Here is an 8,954-nt window from a genome sequence, read left to right on the forward strand (position 1 = left end):
GACCTTGCACAAAGGGCTGATCTGCAGAGGCATTTCCCAGACTCCCTTGCCAACTGGCTTCCAACTCAGTTCAGCCAATGCGAGGCTGCCCTGCGGGGAGCCGCAGGGGGTGTGGCTTCGGCCAAAGATGCTGCCTAAAACAGAAATGAAGGGGGAAAGTTCTCCGACTTCTCCTTTCCTCCTGCTCCCCAGTCTCCATCCAGTGCCCCCACTGACTGAAAGGGACCGGATGCCAGGGGCAAGGGGGCCTGAGAGGTGGAGTTTGGGCGGGTCAATTTCCCTGTGAGGCAGAACAGAGAGGTAGTGAATAAAGCTGACAACCACCAGGGAAACTGTCCCTCCTTCTTTCTAGGTGAGAATTTCTTCCAATCAGGAACTTGGCTCAGACACATATAGAAGGTCCTAAATCGGGAGAGGTTTTTTGGAAAGGGAAAAGGGGGTGGGGTGGGGAGCACCGACGTTTCTTTGGGTGTTCTATTATTGGCATACATTTTTTATTTGCTGGCTGATAGGGGCTTGTGGAACAATTCAAAATGTAAAAAAGTCAAAGTGGTATGTGTTTTTAACTTTCACGATTAAAAAAAAAATGCCTTTACCTTGTGACAAATGGCCACTTATCCTGAAGATGCTGTATTCAGTTAAGACTCCCGCTAGGGTGGTCATGGGAACATCGTTCATGAATTTGTGGCAGAATGAGACTCATCAATAGGTTGCTTAGTAAATATAGGTTAAAAGGATATCCAGTATCTGCCTTAAACCCACAAAGGAATATAAATTTGCAGCAAGAGATCAAAACTCTAATGAAGGCAGCAGAAGATGGCTTTAAAGACAATTCCCTGTTGCAACTTGATGATGAAAATCAGTCTTAACTGTGCGTTTAATTTCTTCTGTGGGTTCAAAGCACATCCTTAAAGTTTCATCCGAAGAAGGTTAATCATGATAGTCTTTGGAGCCTACAAAGCTTCTAAAATTGGGTAGAGTTAGTAAAAGATACTTGTGTGAATAAAAACGTTATGCTTATTTTAAGTGAGGTGTTTCTTTTTTAAAAATTTTTTAAAATTAATTAATTAATTGTTGGCTGCGCTGGGTCTTCGTTGCTGCACATGGGCTTTCTCTAGTTGCGGCGAGCAGGGGCTACTCTTTGTTGCAGTGCGCAGGCTTCTCATTGCGGTGGCTGCTCTTGTTGCGGAGCATGGGCTCTAGGCGTGCAGGCTTCAGTAGTTGTGGCGCACGTGCTCAGTAGTTGTGGCTCGCGGACTCTAGAGCGCAGGCTCAGTAGTTGGGGCACACGGGCTTAGTTGCTCCGCAGCATGTGGGATCTTCCCGGACCAGGGCTGGAACCTGTGTCCCCTGCATTGGCAGGCGGATTCTTAACCACTGTGCCACCAGGGAAGCCTGAGGTGTTTCTTAAAAAAAAAAAAAAAAAAAAAGAAGAAGAACCTGATTCCATCTTTGTAGAAATCCCTGAAGAAACTAATATGGGAAAAAATATGGGATTAGTGAATACAAAGCATTCATTTATAAAAAATACCTTTCTTACTCTCCACAAAACCCATGTTTCCATAGGAAAATTCCGTGTGAGTAAGGAAAGGAATCATTTTATATAAAAAGGAAATAAAGGGGCTTCCCTGGTGGCGCAGTGGTTGAGAGTCCGTCTGCCGATGCAGGGGACACGGGTTTGTGCCCCGGTCCGGGAAGATCCCACATGCTGCGGAGAGGCTGGGCCCGTGAGCCATGCCCGCTGAGCCTGCGCGTCCGGAGCCTGTGCTCCGCAACGGGAGAGGCCACGGCAGTGAGAGGCCCGTGTACCACACAAAAAAAAAAAGGAAATAAAAAAGGAAGAGCCACAACAAAACTCCTTCCTTGATGAGGTGGCCAAGACCTATTTAATGCAGGACAACATCTCAGAGGCCATGGCAGGTCCATAAAACTCGTGCCCTCTTTCCTTCCTTTTTTCTCAGTGATTTTACTTTTTGGCCTTCTCTGTGTCTTCCAAGATTGGCTTCAATTGTCAAATAGGCCATACTTGATGATGTTTACCTTTGATTCCACATACAACCCTGGTCCCACATCTTCTGTTCTTGCTTCCTCCTTATTTCTCTCCAGCTCTAAGTCTGAGGTTCTTTTTTTAACTATTTATTTATTTTATTATTTATTTATTTATCTAGGCTGCACCGGGTCTTAGTTGTGGCATGCTGAATCTTTTAGTTGTGGCATGCAGACTTCTTAATTGTGGCATGTAGGCTTCTCAGTTGTAGCATCTGGACTCTTAGTTGCAGAATGCACACTCTTAGTTTTGTCACGCGAACTCTTAGTTGTGGCATGTGGGATCTAGTTCCTGGACCAGGGATCGAACCTGGGTCCCTGGCATTGGGAGTGAGGAGTCTTACCCACTGGACCACCAGGGAAGTCCCGAAGCCTGAGGTTCTTACATGTTACTGTGCGTAAGGATCAAATGAGAATTTGGGTTAAAAATTCAGATTCCTGGGCCTTGGTGCCCAGGATTCTCATTTAGTGATTCCGTGTTGAAGTCCAGGAATCTGGAGTTTCACCAAACACCTTAAGTATTTATGCTGTAGGTGTTGAGATATGCTGTCATGTTATTGGATAAGACGTGACCTTTTACCAGGGTATTTTCATTATATTGAGGGAGGAAGGGATCTTTAATTGTGGATGTAAAGGCATCAGCAATCTGTGTGTCTAGAGAGGTTCTAGGTGGAACACAGCTTCCTGGCAAATCCTGTTGTCAGGCCTGTAGTTTACTTGCTTTTCTTGCTGTTCCCCCTTTCCCCTGTAGCAGTGGGGGTGAGGAGGGCCCCCAGAGGTCAAAGGGAATCATCTGTCTCTGGTTTGAAATTCAAGGACTTGGAGACTCCATGACCCTTATTCTTTGGTAGACCACTTTCTAGCTTTGATAGGTTTTAAAATTTTAAGACAAGCTAAAAAATAATCAAAACCTGTACTCAGAACTTGCCTTACACATAAGAAGTTACTTCTGTAACATGAATGGAGGGGAATGGACTCTGGTTTCAAAGATGGTCCCCCACTATCTGTCAATGCACCTGAAAGCCTAAGCATTACAAATGATGGCCTTTGGACCCTGGAAAATTGTTAGACCTCAAAAGTCTCGCTATTACAATGCACACACTTCTGGGTCAATATTACCTTAAACTGGAGTCAGTGAGCATTTTGGTGATGGTCTAAGATGATTGGAATTGGGACCAAAAAGAATGCGGAGAGTATAGAAGAAAGAGTTTTGCTGGATGCTGGTTTTGCTTTCAGGTGAGAAAAATGTCAGCTCTTCCCCTTCCTTTTACTCTAATCACTCATACTGTTAGCAAATAAGAAAATTTAAGTTGCAGGAAAAAAAAAGACCCAACGCCCCTGCAAAACAAAACAAAAAAACCAAACGAACCAAGTAGGAGTGGCTCTTTGGATGAATTCCAGACAACGGAAATAATTCCTACAACACTGCAAATCAATTCTCCAAACTCTGAGTACACTGAGTAATGGAAATGTCTTTTTACTGTATATGATTTTTTTTTAATTTATTTATTTATTTTTGGCTGTGTTCGGTCTTCGTTTCTGTGCGAGGGCTTTCTCCAGTTGTGGCAAGCAGGGGCCACTCTTCATCGCGGTGCGCGGGCCTCTCACTGTCACGGCCTCTCTTGCTGCAGAACACAGGCTCCAGACACACAGGCTCAGCAGCCATGGCTCACAGGCCCAGCCGCTCTGCGGCATGTGGGATCTTCCCAGACCAGGGCTTGAACCCGTGTCCCCTGCATCGGCAGGCAGACTCTCAACCACTGCGCCACCAGGGAAGCCCCCTGTATATGATTTTTGATAGCAATATTTAAGAAGGTAACAGTATACTTATGTCTGTATGACATAATACACATTGAAATCATTTAAAAATGTTACTTTAAAATGCTGAAGGCGAGGGCTTCCCTCGTGGAGTAGTGGTTAAGAATCCGCCTGCTGATGCAGGGGACACGGATCGGAGCCCTGGTCTGGGAAGATCCCACATGTCGCGGAGCAACTAAGCCAGTGAGCCACAACTACTGAGCCTGAGCTCTAGAGCCCGTGAGCCACAACTACTGAGCCCACGTGCCACAACTATTGAGCCCGCGTGCTTAGAGCCCGTGCTCCACACAAAGAGAAGCCACCGCAATGAGAAGCCCGTGCACCGCAACGAAGAGTTGCCCCTGCTCGCCGCAACTAGAAAGCCTGTGTGCAGTAACAGAGACCCAACGCAGCTAAAAATAAATTAATTAATTTTTAAAAATGCTGAAGGCGACTGTTGTAAGTTTGAAACATTAGGTGAAGGTATTCAATATAATTTTAAATTCTGCAATTAGAGAGGGGAAACTGGGGTCAGAGATAAATTAGGAGTATAGGATTAACAGACATATACATACATATACATAAAATTTATCTATACATAAAATAGATAAGCAACGAGGATTTACTGTATAGAGCAGGGAACTATATTCAATATCTTGTAATAACCTATAAAGAAAAATAATCTGAGAAAATATGTATAACTGAATCACTTTGCTGTATACCTGAAACTAACACAATATTATAAATCAACTATACTTCAATTAAAAACAAAAGAAAGGGGAAACTTTTAGAAGTATGTATTTGAGTAATGCAAGTTGTATTAAATTATGTCTTAAATTATGTCAAACTTTATAAGACTGAAACATGGTCTCTCTCTTTCTTTAAATTGAAGTATAATTGATTTGTCTCCTTTTGAATAATTGTAGAAGTAACTTTTGAGGAGTCGCAGATCAGCCTTCATTTTCCCCTTTATTCCTTTTCCCTCTTGCTTCACCACTTCCTTCAGTCAGTACACTGTCTACAAAAGTTACTCCTAGCAATACGCATGCAAAGTTGATTTCTGAGCAGCGTTTGCACTTTTAAGGATTCTCCTTTCTGGTGGTGGCTCTGAGGAATCTTATGACCCTGGCAAGTTATCTTTGGATGCCTTGATTGCCCCACGATAAAGTGGAGATAACCATGCCTATTGTTCAAAAAGGATTCATAAGATACCATCTGTGAACTTTCCTGACGTCTGGGATAAGAGCATATTATATGTGCCCTTGTTTCTGTTCTCATTAGTATGATTGTAGTTATACCTGGGGACTTTAACTTGCCTTAACACCCTCTTGTATGGAGCTATTTTATAAGAAGTGCTTGTTTTTGTCATTTGCTCTAAGACAAGGGGAAGGAAAGTCCCCCCACCCCTCAAAAATAATCAAACTAGGGGCTTCCCTGGTGGTGCAATGGTTGAGAGTCCGCCTGCCGATGCAGGGGACACGGGTTCGTGCCCCGGTCCAGGAAGATCCCACATGCCGCGGAGCGGCTGGGCCCGTGAGCCACGCCGCTGAGCCTGCGCGTCCGGAGCCTGTGCTCTGCAAGGGGAGAGGCCACAACAGTGAGAGGCCCGCGTACCGCAAAAAAAAAAAATAAAAAAGTCAAACTAAGAACCATCTTATAACAGATTGAAACTTTCTGTTAATGTAGTTTTCTTCAGCTTTAGTCAAAGTCATTTTCTGAATAGAATCTCCTGTTTTGATAGTCTAAAACTCTGCGCATCATTTTAAACTCTACTTCCTAGCACTTATTTTAGCTTGAAGCAAAAGTTGCTAAACTGTGAAGGATTCTGGTAAGATACGGCGTAGCCATCGTAAGCAAGCAATTCTGATTCAGACATTCAGGCTGCAACAGTTTGACCCACACGTGTTCTGCCTAATCAGGTAGGTCCCACCGCCACCACCAAGAGGTGGAGGGAGTTTTCTTTCTCATTGTCTAGGCTCTAAGCAATGGCAATAAGAAGTGCAAACAAGTATTCAGCAGTGGATCTGTTTTTGATACCCTCTCCAAGTCACCAAGTGTGTGCATTTGCTTGGAGAATGGCACACTCTGCGGCGGGCCCTTGCACATTTATACTCGTGCAGGGCCTTAATGGGAAACATTTGAGTCTGGTTGCAAAGATTCGCTCAGTGTGAAATCTGTTCCTAACACAATGGTCAGATTGAAAGGAGTTTCATTACACGGCTGGGCATTTCTTTTTTCTTTGGGGAATATAAAAGGTGAATGCAATACTTTCCAGTTTAAAGTTACCACAAAACTTCATAATCTTAACCTCAAAATCAACTCCTAAATTTATACAGAGAACCAGAGGCCTTGGGCTGGCTGCAACTGCCTGTTTGATCTTGGTTAAGTTCCAAAAAGCCAGGGAGAGTTCAAAGCAAGGCCAGGGGCAAGTCCACACTGTAATCCACGTCCCCTTTTCCTTCCGTCTGTAATCTCCTTCTCCATCCTCCGGTATGAACTACAGTAGATATCCATTTCAATAACCCTAGACACCGTAGATTCTAGAACAATGAGGAACACATCTTTCCTTATTGATACTGACAGACCCTTTGGTCAGAAAATGTCCCTCAACAGATGTTAGAGAATGTGGTTATAAACCAAAAAGGTATCTGTTACAACTTTTGAGGCTGTTTTATTTCTAGCTCTGTAAATTCCACTGGATAAGGTTTAATTTTTTTCACCCCTTTTTCTTCAGAAAGCCCTCTTGAGGGTTTAGGACACAGGAAAGCAGTTATGGCGTAAATAAGATGCTGCCTCTGCTTTTGCATTAGCCACCCCTCCTCCATCTTCCCACAAAGAAAAAGAGAACTGAAAGGACAGTTACGAAGCTGTACCAATAATAAAGCAAGAACGAGTTCTTCAAATTCATCATTCGAGTTACTGTATTTGGAAATTGAATAATGCCATTTTTTCCAATCTAAGCACGCTGGATGTTATTTCATTCGAATCATACTGTTGGAAGATGGTTTTAGATTACTTTAACTCTGGTTAAAGAATACATCCATTGATATCAAAAAGAATTGAATTGTACCCTGACTTTGAGGTGAATGACTGCCTGAGTACTGACCTAGTCTGAAATTCACTTCCTATCAAATGGGCCACCCGGCATAAGTGACTTCAGCTTATAATTCCTAATGAGGCCACAAGCATTGGCATAAATACATGAAAGTGGAGACTTAACAATGTACGATAATGTCTTCTTTCCCAAGATTTATTGCCTATAACATAAACACCTATGACAAATAAACAATGAAAGAGAGGAGTGAAAGGGACAGAAATAGTATGCTGACACAGGTGATAGTGATGACGGTTGTGTGTGGCTTTGCTCCCAAGTCACCCAGAGCCCGAGTCCTCTACCTTCTGAGATAAACATTCCTAATGTCCCACTTTTGCACCCCTGTCCCCCAGTCCTGAGTTTGGGCAGGAGTGGGAAGGAGAGCCGTTCTGTTCATATTTTCCTTGCAGAGCTCCTAAGTACTGCACGAAAATGTGCAGGGCAGAGTGCCAGATGTCTGATAATGTAAAATCCAGGGAAGGCTTGAGTGTCATGGCATGTGTATATATATCCCTCGGAAAATGCCATCTGCCATATCTTTCTCACCGCACACGTTTTGTTTTTGTTTTTTGCAATGTGCTATTGACATTCCTCCATTGAGAAGGTATGTTCCCTACCTTTGAACTTGAGAAAATCTTTGTAGCTGCCTCCACAAATACAATGCAGTGGAAGTGACAGTGTTTGACCTCTGAGGCAAGGTCACAAAAGGCCACGTGGCTTCTGTGTGGCTCCCTGTCTCTCAGGATGCTCACCTTGGCAACCCAGCCACCACACTGTGAGGAAGCCCTGGCCACTTGGAGAAGCCACTTGCAGGTGTCCCAGTCGCAGCCTTAGCTCAGAGGTGGTCCTAGGCAGGGGGCGGGGGGGGGGGGGAAGGAGGGCTTAGGCTGGCGGGGGTGGGGGTGGTGGAGACGGAGGGGGCCGGAAGTGACTATACCGCTGCTCACTAACTGACCTGAGGAATATTGAGTTTCCGACAGGTCGCGCGGCAGGCCTGCGGATCTGTCTCTTGCTTCAACAGTGTTTAGAATGAACGTACCAAGGGATACCCCTTGTTCCAGCCTCCGACCGCCCTCCAGCTTTTTTTTCAGTTGCAACCTTTGGAATCAGCCACTCAGCTACCCTCGGCCACTGGAACCAACCAACACCAGTTTTTGAGGTTAACTCCTTATTACCAATCAACCCTGAGCTCCCAGATTCGTCAGAATTATTCTACCAAGGTAGAGGTTGCCTGGTCAACCTGCATCTGCAGGCCTTCTATACCTACCTCTCTCTGGGCTTCTATTTCGACCACGACGATGGGGCTCTTCAGAGTGTGGGCCACTTTTTCCGTGAATTGGCCAAGGAGAAGCGCCAAGGCACTGAACGTCTCTCGAAAATACAAAACCAGTGCAGCGACCGTGCCCTCTTCCAGGACGTGCAGAAGCCATCTCAAGATGAGTGGGGTGAAACCCAGGACGCTATGGAAGCCGCCGTTCTCATGGAGAAGGACCCGAACCAGGCCCTTTTCGATCTGCATGCCCTGGGCTCTGCCCGCACAGACCCTCACCTCTGAGACTTCCTGGAGAGCGGCTTCCTGTATGAGCAGGTGAAACTCATCAAGAAGATGGGTGACCACCTGACCAACCTCCGCAGGCCGGCTAGTCCTCAGGCTGGGCGGGGCCAGTAGCTCTTTGAAAGGCTCACCCTCAGGCATGACTAGGAACCTCTGAAACCCAGCGGCCTTTGAGGAGCCCCTGTGGTCAGAAGGCCTGAAGCCTTCTCTGCAGCCACTAGGCAGCTTTTACTACCCTGGAGCCCTCCCCCAAGCCTTGGACCAAATGGAAATGAAGCTTTCGGCAGCCAAAAAAAAAAAAAGGAATATTGAGTTTCCCATTTGTGCCGGGCAGTGTTGTAGAAGCTGGGCTACAGCTATGAGAAAAACAGACAAAAATAGCCCCCTTCTCAGCTCCTTCTGTAGACTCTGTGAATCTAACTTCCTGAGCCTTCCACAACTGGGAGAACCAAGCTCAGATTT

At 45.2% G+C, this 8,954-nt stretch overlaps 1 pseudogene across 1 annotated transcript; it reads left to right on the plus strand.

Moving 5' to 3' along the window:
- Window positions 1–6,615: 6,615 nt before the first annotated feature.
- LOC309967679 (ferritin light chain-like) lies at window positions 6,616–8,639 on the plus strand (annotated as a pseudogene). The gene is made up of 2 exons: window positions 6,616–6,620; window positions 8,127–8,639. The product of its transcript is annotated as a ferritin light chain-like (transcript).
- The last annotated feature ends 315 nt before the right edge of the window (window positions 8,640–8,954 follow it).

The sequence above is a fragment of the Leucopleurus acutus genome (assembly GCF_964270905.1).
Source record: "Leucopleurus acutus genome assembly, chromosome: 10".
NCBI classification, from domain to species: domain Eukaryota; kingdom Metazoa; phylum Chordata; class Mammalia; order Artiodactyla; family Delphinidae; genus Leucopleurus; species Leucopleurus acutus.